At 53.3% G+C, this 14,197-nt stretch overlaps 1 protein-coding gene across 1 annotated transcript in view; it reads left to right on the top strand.

Annotated features, from left to right (window-relative positions):
• C6H10orf90 (chromosome 6 C10orf90 homolog) overlaps nucleotides 1–14,197 on the top strand; it is a 655,134-nt gene that overhangs the window by 537,290 nt on the left and 103,647 nt on the right. The window lies entirely within an intron of this gene.

Here is a 14,197-nt window from a genome sequence, read left to right as displayed (position 1 = left end):
TACAACAAATCTATTAGTACTCTAAATGCAAAGTATTCAAAGGTTTTCAGGTACAGATGATCACTGTGATATCAGGAGTATCAATAACATTTCTACTACATCAACGTTATGTGAGAAAACAAACTAAAATCAGTTCTTTCTATTTAGATTACATTGCATGGAAGGTTTTGTAATGCTATGAATTTAGTTTAAAAAGCTAATTGCCACCATCATAATCTTCTCTTGTGAAAGAATGAGTCCATATAAGTGTGTTTTCTATGCAACATAGCTAACAGAATATCATTCCTTAAATATGTATAAATATCCACACAGTGTTCCAGTCCTTGGTCTTTATCTAACAAACCAATGCCTTCTGGGAGTTGCAATTCTGGTCCATATTAATCAAAGTAATTTGCCTTGATTTTGAAGAAGAATACACTGGACTGAAAAAGGGTGCTCCTAATGACATGCAGTGCTCTAATAACCTTCCTTACCACCACCTACCTCCACATTTGGTTCCTCCGGTCAGCAATGGTAAATTTGTACAAGAACACAATGCCCACCTTTTTGAAAGAGTCTAGGTACATTTCCTCTTGTCCAAAATATGGACGATTAAAGCCATTATAGAAACACAGCAATAAAATATGTCCTTTCTGTCTCAAAATGTGTTTTTTCTCTCTAGCATCTCTAAATAATACTTGTGTGGCCATATTAGGTAAAGCTTTGCATGACACAGTTGGCTCTTGCTTCAGAAGGGCTATGAAAAGCCCTCATCTTTTAATTCATTTAAGTGTATGCCTGCATTGCCAAATGCGTACCACACCATAATAGATTATCATAGCACCAACATTTTACCACGCCTTTATTTTGAGGATGCGACCTGTGTACTAATAAGGTACATCACAAAGGGGGTTATTCTAACTTTGGAGGAGTGTTAATCCGTCCCAAAAGTGACGGTAAAGTGACGGATATACCACCAGCCGTATTACGAGTTCCATAGGATATAATGGACTCGTAATACGGCTGGTGGTAAATCCGTCACTTTTCCGTCACTTTTGGGATGGATTAACACCTCCTCCAAAGTTAGAATAACCCCCAAAATGTCTTGTCCAAAGGAGACCCAAAACTACCTGCCTAAGAAATAGTGGTTTGACAGATTGCTATATGCCACCCCATGTGATTGGCTACAAGCACCGACATGGTTGCCTGCAAAAGAACAGCAGGCCACAATTCCTGTTTTTGCATTCCCAAACAGATCCTTTTTTTATACAAAATGTGTTACTTAAAGGAAGCAGGTGGTGCTTTAAATAGAAGCCCTTTCAGGAGGGCATTGGAGGGAGCAGACAGTGGTCCCTTCAACCCTTAAACAACAGCCTGCTGTCCCTGAGGCCACCCAACACAATTCCGAGAGTATAATCTGATCAATGTGGATAGCTTCCCTTTGCAAATCTGTTGCCACCCTCTCTGACAAGTCTGTAGCCCTTCAATGGTGTGCAACTACAAATGAAGTCGCAAACCATTGGTACATCTCACTGTGACTCACAAAGAGAAAGTACCACTGTCACACCCCGCCTATTTGTGATTTGGAATGTCATTAAAATGATTTTATGTTTTGGGAATGCTTTAACAAATCACAAACTGGATTTAATACTTGGCCAAATACTATTTTCTGGTCTCAAACGCTTTGATGTAGTGAATAAGAGAGTTTGTGGCCACAGAATGGTTTTTTGCATCTCACACTATATTGTTCTTTTTTATTTCTTGTAGTCTGAGTCAGCTGTGAACGTTGTTTCTTTGGAATGAAGTATGAGCCTCAGCCTCAAATTCAGGGGTTTGGTCAGCAAGATTGTGGGGTGTGAGCTTCAGATTTCCCAACAATCAATCTGACATATAATTTTAAAGTACATTATACGACAAGTAGGGCACATGAGAGTAGCTTAAGTGACAGCAGAAAGGGAAAGGAATGCAGGTTAGTAGGAATACTAAGTGAGAGAAACACAATGGCCCTCATTACAACATTGGCGGTAAAAGCCGCTTACCGCCGTGCAGAAGACCGCCAACACACCACCGTGGCCGCGGAATTCCGCCACAGCAATTATGACCCACAGTTCTGAATCCGCCAAAATCTAGACACCCACACAAGTCCGCCACGCCAAAGGTCAGTGATAAACTGGCGAAAACAAAACCTCCACCGTCACGCCAACAGAAATACGCCCACACTATCACGACCCACGAATCCACGCGGCGGTCTTTCAACCGTGGCATTCCATTGGCGGTACACACTGCCGCGCTCAGAATACACACACTCTTACAAAACGCAACCACATTGGACAATTCTAAACACATACGCCTGATACACATACACACACCACTCCCACACACCCATTACAATATAAAACACACACCCACATCACCCACAAACCCTTACAACAACAAATCACGAACGAAAGCCAGAGAGAGACAGCACCAGCAAGAACAACAGCATCCACAGGCACACAACACAATCACCCACAGAACTTCCCCGCACCTCACACAACACCCCACTATATATCAGCACACTTATCACCCCACACTCCACCCCACACATCACTTACACCACCTCATGGCATGGCAAAGACACCCCAGGTTCTCGGAGGAGGAGCTCAGGGTCATGGTGGAGGAAATCGTCCGGGTAGAGCCACAGCTATTCTGATCACAGGTGCAGCACACCTCAATTGCAAGGAAGATGGAGCTATGGCGAAGAATAGTGGACAGGGTCAATGCAGTGGGACAGCACCCAAGAAATTGGGAGGAAATCAGGAAGAGGTGGAACGACCTACGGGGGAAGGTGCGTTCCGTGGTCTCAAGACACCACCTGGCGGTTCAGCGGACTGGCGGCGGACCCCCACCTCCTCCCCCTCAACTAACAACATGGGAGGAGCAGGTTTTGGCGATTCTGTATCCTGAGGGCCTCGCAGGAGTAGGTGGAGGAATGGACTTTGGTAAGACAAATCTTAACTATTACATGCCCCACCCTACCTGCATGCCAGCACATACCCCCACCCTCACCCTCACCCCCAGCACTCCAACTCCCCACATATGTTCCAACATCACAAACCACCCATCCCAACACCAAGCCCTGCATGCAACAACAAAGCATGAACACCCATCACTAAAGCATGCTCACTGCACATACCCATACACCCCCCTAAACCATCATCACACAAGGTCCCACACAGGAATGCAAGCACTGGGGTACACGGTCACCCACCCATTGCACACCCATTGCACACCATGCCACACACAGATGTAATAAACATCCTTTTATACCCCTGCAGGACCCCTACCCAATGTCACCGGACAGGGGGGTCCACACATGTCCACACCACCAACAGAAGAGGCCAACAGTGATGACAGCAGCTCTGTCCAACTGGATCTAGATGACCAGCACGGCCCATCAGGGACCTCAGGACAGTCAGTTCCCATCACACAGTCACAGGCCACTACAGAGCTTCCCCCCTCTGGAAACACCAGCACAGCACCCACCCAGCGGGCCCATACCTCCGTCCCCAGGACACGTCAATTAGCTGTGTGTCCACCACTACAGGGAACCTAGGCTAACCCACCATCCCAACAACAACAGGGACCTGGGGGAAGTGGCAGTGGGCACACGGTCCAGGGGACAGAGGCCCAGGAACACAGGGGAACTGGGAGGGCTGCTGTGCGACAGGGGGCGGACAGGCCAAGGGAACCCACTCTCCACGAGGCTCTCTCCTCCATCATGGGAGCCTACCACCACTCCCAGGAGACGATGGCAACGGTACTGGCCAAGTTTCAGGAGACCCAGCGCCTGCAGGAGGAACAGTATATGGGCTTCAGGGAGGAACTCAGAACCATCAGCTCCACCCTGGGCACCATCGTAGGGGTGCTGAAGGAAGTACTCAACACCAGGAGGGACACTGTGGCACAACAAGGGGCCCCTGACACTAGCATGGACGATGAACTGCCCACCACCCCCGCCGGCGCTAATGGACAGGATGCCCCACCAGCACCCCACCCCCTGCAGAGGGAGAACCACCCCGCAAACGGTCCCTGAGATCCAGGAAAAAGACAGGGCACGATGCCAATAATCTGGAGTCTTTCTGTGATTTCGAAATAGTGTATTAGCAATTACAGTGACAAAATGCTATTTCAATTGTAATGTCAACATACCTCTAGTCCATGAGGAATCTAAGCAGATGTCACACAGTGGGACCCACATCTGTGAAATCGTAAGGTAAAGTGACAACTCAGTGACCATACACTGGGTGAAAACGACAGACAGTAGAGAGGCAGTAGTGTATAAGTACATGTAGTAGGCAGGTCTGTACTCTTACCTGTGTCTCACTGGAAATATTGCTGGATCACTGAGTCCCTGATGTTCAGGTCTTCTTCCTCTGCTTCCTTGTCTTCACTGTCCACAGGCTCCACAGCTGCCACAACAGCGCCATCTGGACCATCCTCCTGCAGAAAATGCACCTGTTGTCGCAAAGCCAAGTTGTGAAGCATACAGCAGGCTACGATGATCTGGCACATCTTATTTGGTGAGTAGAATAGGGATCCACCTGTCATATGGAGGCACCGGAACCTGGCCTTCAGGAGGCCGAAGGTCTGCTCAATCACCCTCCTAGTTCGCCCATGGGCCTCATTGTAGCCCTTGTCCTGGGATTCCTCACTGGGGTCAGTAGCCATGACAGGTTGGGGTAACCAGAGTCCCCTAATAGCCACACACGGTGCCTCTGGAGTTGACCCATCACATAGGGGATGCTGCTATTCCGCAGGATGTAGGCGTCATGCACAGAGCCAGGGAACATAGCATTTACCTGGGAGATGTACTGGTCTGCCAAACATACCATCTGTACTTCATGGAATGATAACTCTTCCGGTTCCTGTACACCTGTTCACTCCTGCGTGGGGGGACCAGAGCTACATGGGTGCCATCAATAGCACCTATGATATTGGGGATATGTCCCAGGGCATAGAAGTCACCCTTAACTGTAGCCAAATCCTCCACCTGAGGGAAAACGATTTAGCTCCTCACGTGTTTCAGCAGGGCAGACAACACTCTGGACAACACATTGGAAAACATAGGCTGGGACATCCCTGATGCCATGGCCACTGTTGTTTGAAATGATCCACTTGCAAGGAAATGGAGCACTGATAGCACCTGCACTTCAGGGGGTATTCCTGTGGGATGGCGGATTGGTGAGATCAGGTCTGGCTCCAACTGGGTACACAGTTCCTGGATTGTGGCACGGTCAAACCTGTAGGTGATGATCAAATGTCGCTCCTCCATTGTTAACAGGTCCACCAGCGGTCGGTACACCGGAGGATTCCGCCATCTCCTCAAATGTCCCAGCTGACGGTGCCTAAGAAGGACAACATCGACCCAAGAGTCAACAAATTCTCAGGTATGTACCCACAGCTACACAGAACACGACACCAAATACAAAACTCTTCCTGTATGTGTGTTGAGTGTAGGCCTAGGTATGTGTGACGCAGTAGTAAATGAAGCCATGTGGGCCCCTGAATTGGTGGCTGCCTGACCTCTAAAGTGGGACAATGGGATGTGAGTTATCTGCGCTGGCGTTGTACACCGTTGCGGTACGCGGTCGTAGACCGTGGCGCAATGCTGCATTGGTAACATTGGACCCTATGGGTCCCAGGAGCCAATGATGAAGTGCGCCGGCGGTGATGATACGCACCGCCGCGGACGTCACCTGCAAATGGCGAGGGACAACTGTTAGACACGCACTAACCTGTACAGGATATCCCCAGACAACCATTCCCACTGTCTTGCTTCCAGGTGCTCACCTAATAGCCACACACGGTGCCTCTGGAGTTGACCTATCACATAAGGGATGCTGCTATTCCGCAGGATGTAGGCGTCATGCACTGAGCCAGGGAACATGTCATTCACATGGGAGATGTACTGGTCTGCCAAACATGCCATCTGTACATTCATTGAATGATAACTCTTCCGGTTTCTGTACACCTGTTCACTCCTGTGGGGGGGTACCAAAGCCACATGGGTCCCATCAATGGCACCTATGATGTTGGGGATATGTCCCAGGGCATAGAAATCACCTTTCACTGTAGGCAAATCCTCCACCTGAGGGAAAACGATGTAGCTCTGTGTGTGTTTCAGAAGGGCAGACAACACTCTGGACAACACGTTGGAAAACATAGGCTGGGACATCCCTGATGCTATGGCCACTGCAAAGAAATGGAACACTGACAGCACCTGCACTTGAGGGGGGATTCCTGTGGGATGGCGGATTGCTGACATCAGGTCTGGCTCCAACTGGGTACACAGTTCCTGGATTGTGGCACGGTCAAGCCTGTATGTGATAATTACATGTCTTTCCTCCATTGTCAACAGGTCCACCAATGGTCGGTTTACCGGAGGATGCCGCCATCTCCTCACATGTCCCAGCGGACGGTGCCTATGAAGGACAACAGAGAGCACAGAGTCAAATAACTCAGAGGTACGTACCCACAGTTTACACAGAACACCATTCATACTCAAAAAGTGGCCTGTATGTGTGTTGAGTCTAGGCCTAGGTATGTGTGACGCAGTTGAAAATGAAGCCAAGTGGGCCCCTGAAATGGCGGCTGCCTGACCTCTAAAGTGGGACAATGGGATGTGAGGTAACTGCGCTGGCGTTGTACACCGTCGCGGTAGGTGGTCGAAGACCACGACGCAATGCTGCATTGGTTAACATTGGACCCTATGGGTCCCAGGAGCCAATGACGATGTACGCCGGCGGTGATGGTAGGCACCGCTGCGGACGTGACCGCCATTTTCTATCTGTTGAATCACTCGATACCTGATTTTCGACAGGAGAGGACCTACACTGCAAGTGCTGCTGTGACCTCGGTCTTGAAAGACAATGGCTCGAGTGTCTGGGGAAAGGGCCCCTGCCTTCACATCAGAGGAGTTGGAGAAACTCGTGGATGGGGTCCTCCCCCAGTACACGCTACTCTACAGTCCTCCAGACAAACAGGTAAGTACACAGGGAGCATGATGTATGGGCTATGCCTGTGTGGAGAGGGCTGGATTTAAGAAGGAAGGGGGAGAGTGCGGCGTGCATGAAACAACGGTGAATGCATGTGCCACATGGCAAGGGTAGGGATGGGGGCCAATCACTTTGACGGTGCAATTGGTAATAACTTACTCTTCCCCCTGTACATTTCATGTAGGTCAGCGCCCACCATAAAAAACATATTTGGCGTGCCATCGCCAAGGACGTCCGGACCCTGGGGGTCTACCACAGACGGAGCACCCACTGCCAGAAAAGATGGGAGGACATTCGCCGCTGGAGCAAGAAGAGGGCGGAGGCTGAGCTGGGGATGGCCTCCCAACGTGGGAGGGGTGCCCGTCACACCATGACCCCCCTCATGTTCAGGATACTGGCTGTGGCCTACCCGGAGTTGGATGGGCGCTTGAGGGCATCACAGCAGCAACAAGGGGGTGAGTACACTCTCATTCTGCTGACTTTGAGCGCAGTGGAGGGGTCTGGGTGGGGGAGGTGGGCTGTGGGTTTCCCTAGGCCAGGGCGAGTTCCGTAGGCAAGGTCCCTCCGTAAGGCAGGCCATAAGACACCCCACCCCACCTCTGTAGAGTGCCAAGTAAACCTAGTCATGCCCCTGTGTCATCTATGTGTGCAGATGTCGTCCATAGCCTTGTAGGCCATTTCCCAAGAATTGAACAGTGGAGCCCAAGAGCACGGCGTAGTGCAGGGGGCTTCTGTGTCTGTCGTGTCCCCCAACGGTAGCAGTAATGCATGCACTCAACATGTCTTTCTTCTGTCGTTCCCCCCCCCCTTTTTGTGGTCTCCCTGTTCGTGTGTGCATTAGCATCATCAGGCGGAGGAGCAGTGGCACCGGAGCACCAGGGGGCTGCATCCCACATGGCCCTGGAGGGCCACACTACAGACTCGGACTTCACCAGTGGGACAGAGTGCGAAGGGAGATCCACGGCGGGGACAGGAGCTGAGACCAGTGACACGGACTCGTCCTCTGATGGGAGCTCCCTTGTGGTGGCGGCAACATCTGTGCCACCCCCATCTACAGGTACAGCCTCCACCACCCCTTCCAGCACCGCCCTCCCAGCAGCCCCTCAGCCTTCGCCCCGTGCCTGCTCACCTGGGAGGGTGAGCATCATCTTCGACACAGGCACCTAAGGCCCTGCCCCAGTCACCCCTGCTGGCCTCAGTGAGGAGGCCATTGCCTCCTCAGGTCCCTCACTGTTAGGCAGTCTACCATTTTGAATGCCATCCAGGGTGTAGAAAGGCAGTTGCAACAAACAAATGCATTCCTGGAGGGCATTCATTCTGGTCAGGCGGCCCTTTAGCGAGCTTTTCAGACTGTGGCCTCAGCACGGATGGCAGCCATTGTCCCTGTGACTAGCCTCCCCCTTCCAACTTCCTCCACCCGACCCAATCCCCTGTACCTAAGCCTATCCCAAGCACACCTACAGACCAGCATGCACACACGTCAACACACAAGGGAAGCTCAGGCAAACATAAGCACCACACATCCCACAGGCACTCACGCAAGCATCACTCATATGCAGACACACCAACATCCACTGCCCCACTGTGTCCCCCTCCTCCTCGTCTCCCTCCTCCCTCCCAGTCTCGTCTACACTCACACTTGCATGCACTACCTCTACAGCCATTACGTCCCTCCCCAGCAAACCCACCACCACACCCTGCTCACGTGCAGTCACCACCGCCACTACCATTCACACGTCTCCTGTGTCCTCTCCCAGTGTGTCTGTGACGCCACCTCCCAAGATACACAAACGCAGGCACACACACAACCAACAGCCATCCACCTCACCACAGCCTCCAGTGCATGCATCTTCACCCAAAGTCAGCAAACGAACACCTCCTACAACCACCACCTCTTCCTCCACTCCCAAACCCCCTCCAGCTACCCGTCCCAGTGTGTCAAAAAAATGTTTCCTGTCCAACCTTGACCTCTTTCCCACACCTCCCCCACCCTGTCCGTCTCCTAGGTCCTGAACTAGCACCTCAGCCACAACATCTCCGGGACCAGTGGTGCCTGTAGTCACTGGAATCTGGAGTGCACCGGCCACCAGGACAGCCAGTGTGGCACGGAGCCACAGCACAGACAGTCCCCCACCTGTGAAGCATCAGAAGTTGGCCAGTGCCCGGCGGGAGAGGGGGAAGACTCCAGCCAAAGCCGCTCCCAGGGGTCCCGGTGGCAGTGTGGAGTCTGCTGTGACACCATCCAAGGAGGGGAAGGGCCACAAGAAACCTGGCAAGTCTGGGAAGAGCAGCACGGCGTAGAAGAACGCCATCATCCCAGCTGCCCAGGAGGCCACCTCCAGGACCAGCCCAGCTGCCCAGGACAAGACCACCAGCACAAGCCCAGCTGCTCAGGGCAGGCCCGCCAGCACCAGCCCACCTGCCCAGGACAGGACCGCCAGCATCAGCCCAGCTGCCCAGGACAGGACCGCCAGCACAAGCCCACCTGCCCAGGAGGCCACCGCCAGCACAGGCCCAGCTGCCCAGGAGGCCACCGCCAGCACAGGCCCAGCTGCCCAGGAGGCCACTGCCAGCACAGGCCCTGCTGCCCAGGAGGCCACCGCCAGCACAAGCCCCGCTGGGCCATGAAGGACCACCAGCAAAAGCCCCGCTGGGCCATGAAGGACCGCCAGCACAAGCCCCGCTGGGCCATGAAGGACCACCAGCAAAAGCCCCGCTGGGCCATGAAGGACCGCCAGCAGCTGAGTCGCTGCAATGGAGACCGCCGCCTCAAGCACCACTGCACAGGGCACTGCCGTCTCAAGCACTGCTGAACAGGGCACCGCCGTCTCAAGCACCGCTGAACAGGGCACCGCCGTCTCAAGCACTGCTGAACAGGGCACCGCTGTCTCAAGCACCGCTGGCCCATGAGCGACAAGGGCACTGATGAACTGAGTCCGTCACGGGGTGAATGATGCACTCTGGGCACAAAGCCCCCTCCAGAACCAGTGGAGACTGTCATCCACTACCTCTGTCCTTAGCAGGATGAAGCACTCTGGGCACAAAACCCCCTCCAGAACCAGTGGAGTATCACATCCACTACCTCTGTCCTTGGCAGGATGAAGCACTCTGGGCACAAAGCCCCCTCCAGAACCAGTGGAGACTGTCATCCACTACCTCTGTCCTTAGCAGGATGAAGCACTCTGGGCACAAAGCCCCCTCCAGAACCAGTGGAGAAAGGCATCCACTACCTCTGTCCTTAGCAGGATGAAGCACTCTGGGCACCATGCCCCCTCCAGAACCAGTGGAGAAAGGCATCCACTACCTCTGTCCTTAGCAGGATGAAGCACTCTGGGCACCATGCCCCCTCCAGAACCAGTGGAGAAAGGCATCCACTACCTCTGTCCTTAGCAGGATGAAGCACTCTGGGCACAAAGCCCCCTCCAGAACCAGTGGAGAAAGGCATCCACTTGAGAGACTGTGGCTTTGCACTCCCCAGGATTGAACAATGGGCAAACCACCCACTGTAGAGACTTGAGAGACTGTGGCTTTGCACTCCCCAGGATTGAACAGTGGGCAAACCACCCTCTGTTGAGACTTGAGAGACTGTGGCTTTGCACTCCCCAGGATTGAACAGTGGGCAAACCACCCACTGTAGAGACTTGAGAGACTGTGGCTTTGCACTCCCCAGGATTGAACAGTGGGCAACCCACCCACTGTAGAGACTTGAGAGACTGTGGCTTTGCACTCCCCAGGATACATCAATGGGCATGGAGCCCCGTCGTGGATCTGGCTTTGCAGTCATCCGGCTGAGGTGCCCCCCCTTCCCTTCCCCCTGAGGTGCCTGTAGTATTTCCATCTGATGCCCCGGCAGTGTTCTCTCCGATTGTGGTCAGGTATCGTTTGTGGGCCTCGCTCATGAAATTTTGGACTGTTGGTGCACAGACATTGTTATGTACATATCTGCACTACTTCTCGTATTGCATATAATTATGACTGATTTTCAAATATATATCTGTATATTTTTGTATGACATGTATATTGCCACATTACAATGTTTGACCGAATTTCGCATTGTCTTTTCATTCTTCCGGGGGGATTGTGGGTTGTTACTGTGATTTTTCTGAATGCATTGGTGTGTATGTTGTAATATGCGAGGGTGGAGGTTGGGGTGTTTGGTGGGTGTCCCCCTAACTTTTGCCTCCTCCCTCCCCCATGTCGTAGGTGCAGTACTCACCGTTGTCTTCGGCGCCTATGTAGCTGTTGGTCGTAGAGGAGCAGAAACACAAGGGCAGGGAGTATTTGGAGTTCCGGCTCCATGGAGTCCTCGTTCCTCGTGGGATGTGTTGAGGTGAGTGTTTTCCCGTTGCAAAAGCTGTTTCCGCCGTGTTTTTATCCACGGTGAATCCGCCCCGTAAAAGGTGGCGGAATGGCGGGTTGTAATACTGTGGGCGGTACATTGTCTCCCGCCTGTCTGTTGGCGGTGACCGCCGCGCTGCTTGTTTGCACCACCATGGCGGGCGGTGTGCTAAAGTGGCTGTCTTTGTTGGCGGTTATCGCCAGGGTCATAATTCCCTTTTTTTGTCCGCCGCCCTGTTTGCGGTATTTCCGCAGCTTTAACATTGTCTGCCAGGGTTGTAATGACCACCTTTGTGTTTCTTTAACCGCTTCTGTGCCTTGGACGAGATGATCTCGTCCAAGGCTACAGTTCCCCTGTGCCTTGGACGAGATCATCTCGTCCATGGCACAGGGGAACTTGGGGGCGCGCTAGCGCGCCCCCCGTGCACCCCCCTCCCCCCCCAAGTCGGGGATGGAAGGGGAAGACCTTCCCCTTCCACCCCCGACCCCCACCACCCCCCCCTGTGACGTCAGCGCGCGCGCGCGCGCTGATGTATCACAGGGGCCTCCCTCGTCGCGCTGGAAGCTCTGCTTCCAGCGCGATTGAAAAAGAAATGCAAAAGCATTTCTTTTTCAATCACTTGGGAGGCCCGGAGGGGCTTCAAAGGGAAGGAAAAGTATTTCCTTCCCTTTGAAGTCCCTCCGAGGGTTTCAAAAGCCGGATTGCTTGCAATCCGGCTTTTGAAACCCCACTAGACACCAGGGATTTTTTTTGTTTTCTTTGAAATTGACAAAAGGGTGCGACCCATCAGGCAAGGGTCGCTCCCCTGGGGGGGCAAATTGTATTTAGACCATTTCTGCCCCCCTGGGGGCAGATTGGCCAATTTTAGGTCAATCTGCCCCCAAGGGGGAAGAAACCACTAGGCACCAGGGATTTGTTTTTTGGCGCCAATGTCACGCAGGGGAGCGATCCCGTAGGCAAGGGTCGCTCCCGGGGGGAGGTGGGGGTTGGGGGGGCAAATTTATTTTAGGCCATTTCTGCCCCCCCGGGGGACAGATCGGCCTATTATTAGGCCGAACTGCCCCCGGGGGGGGGGGGGGCTGAACACTCTAGGCGCCAGGGCAATTTTTTTATTGTGTTTTGTTTTGTTTTTTTTCCCTTTTTTTAGAGATGGGGAGCGACCCATCAGGCAAGGGTCGCTCCCCTGGGGGGGCAAATTGTATTTAGACCATTTCTGCCCCCCTGGGGGCAGATTGGCCAATTGTAGGTCAATCTGCCCCCAAGGGGGCAGAAACCACTAGGCACCGGGGATTTGTTTTTTGGCGCCAATGTCACGCAGGTGGAGCGACCCCGTAGGCAAGGGTCGCTCACGGGCGGGGGGGGTGGGTGTTGGGGGGGCAAATTTATTTTAGGCCATTTCTGCCCCCCCGGGGGACAGATCGGCCTATTATTAGGCCGAACTGCCCCCGGGGGGGGGGGGGCAGAACACTCTAGGCACCAGGGCAATTTTTTTTGTGTGTTTTTTTTTTTTTGTTGTTTCTTTTTTTAGAGATGGGGAGCGACCCATCAGGCAAGGGTCGCTCCCCTGGGGGGGCAAATTGTATTTAGACCATTTCTGCCCCCCTGGGGGCAGATTGGCCAATTGTAGGTCAATCTGCCCCCAAGGGGGCAGAAACCACTAGGCACCGGGGATTTGTTTTTTGGCGCCAATGTCACGCAGGTGAAGCGACCCCGTAGGCAAGGGTCGCTCACGGGCGGGGGGGGTGGGTGTTGGGGGGGCAAATTTATTTTAGGCCATTTCTGCCCCCCCGGGGGACAGATCGGCCTATTATTAGGCCGAACTGCCCCCGGGGGGGGGGGGCAGAACACTCTAGGCGCCAGGGCAATTTTCTTTTTGTGTTTTTTTTTTTTGTTGTTTCTTTTTTTAGAGATGGGGAGCGACCCATCGGGCAAGGGTCGCTCCCCTGGGGGGGCAAATTGTATTTAGACCATTTCTGCCCCCCTGGGGGCAGATTGGCCAATTTTAGGTCAATCTGCCCCCAAGGGGGCAGAAACCACTAGGCACCGGGGATTTGTTTTTTGGCGCCAATGTCACGCAGGGGGAGCGACCCCGTAGGCAAGGGTCGCTCCCGGGGGGGGTGGGGGTTGGGGGGGGCAAATTTATTTTAGGCCATTTCTGCCCCCCCGGGGGACAGATCGGCCTATTATTAGGCCGAACTGCCCCCGGGGGGGGGCAGAACACTCTAGGCGCCAGGGCAATTTTTCTTTGTGTTTTTTTTTTTTTTTTGTTCCTTTTTTTAGAGATGGGGAGCGACCCATCAGGCAAGGGTCGCTCCCCTGGGGGGGGCAAATTGTATTTAGACCATTTCTGCCCCCCTGGGGGCAGATTGGCCAATTTTAGGTCAATCTGCCCCCAAGGGGGCAGAGACCACTAGGCACCGGGGATTTGTTTTTTGGCGCCAATGTCACGCAGGGGGAGCGACCCCGTAGGCAAGGGTCGCTCCCGGGGGGGTGGTGGGTGTTGGGGGGGCAAATTTATTTTAGGCCATTTCTGCCCCCGGGGGGGGGGGGCAGAAACCTCTAGGCGCCAGGGGAATTTTTCTTTTTTTTTCTTTGTTTTTTTTTTTAGAGATGTGGAGCGACCCATCAGGCAAAAGTCGCTACCCTGGGGGACAAATTGTATTTAGGCCATTTCTGCCCCCCCTTGGGGGCAGATTGGCTGAGTTTAGGTCAACCTGCCCCCAAGGGGGCAGAAACCACTAGGCACCGGGGATTTGTTTTTTGGTGCCAATGTCACGCAGGGGGAGCGACCCCGTAGGCAAGGGTCGCTCCCGGCGGGGGAGGGTGGGGGTTGGGGGGGCAA

The sequence above is a fragment of the Pleurodeles waltl genome, chromosome 6 (genome assembly GCF_031143425.1).
Source record: "Pleurodeles waltl isolate 20211129_DDA chromosome 6, aPleWal1.hap1.20221129, whole genome shotgun sequence".
NCBI lineage: Eukaryota > Metazoa > Chordata > Amphibia > Caudata > Salamandridae > Pleurodeles > Pleurodeles waltl.
Note: the sequence above shows the minus strand (reverse complement) of the source record. Positions and strands in the feature narration are given on the sequence as shown.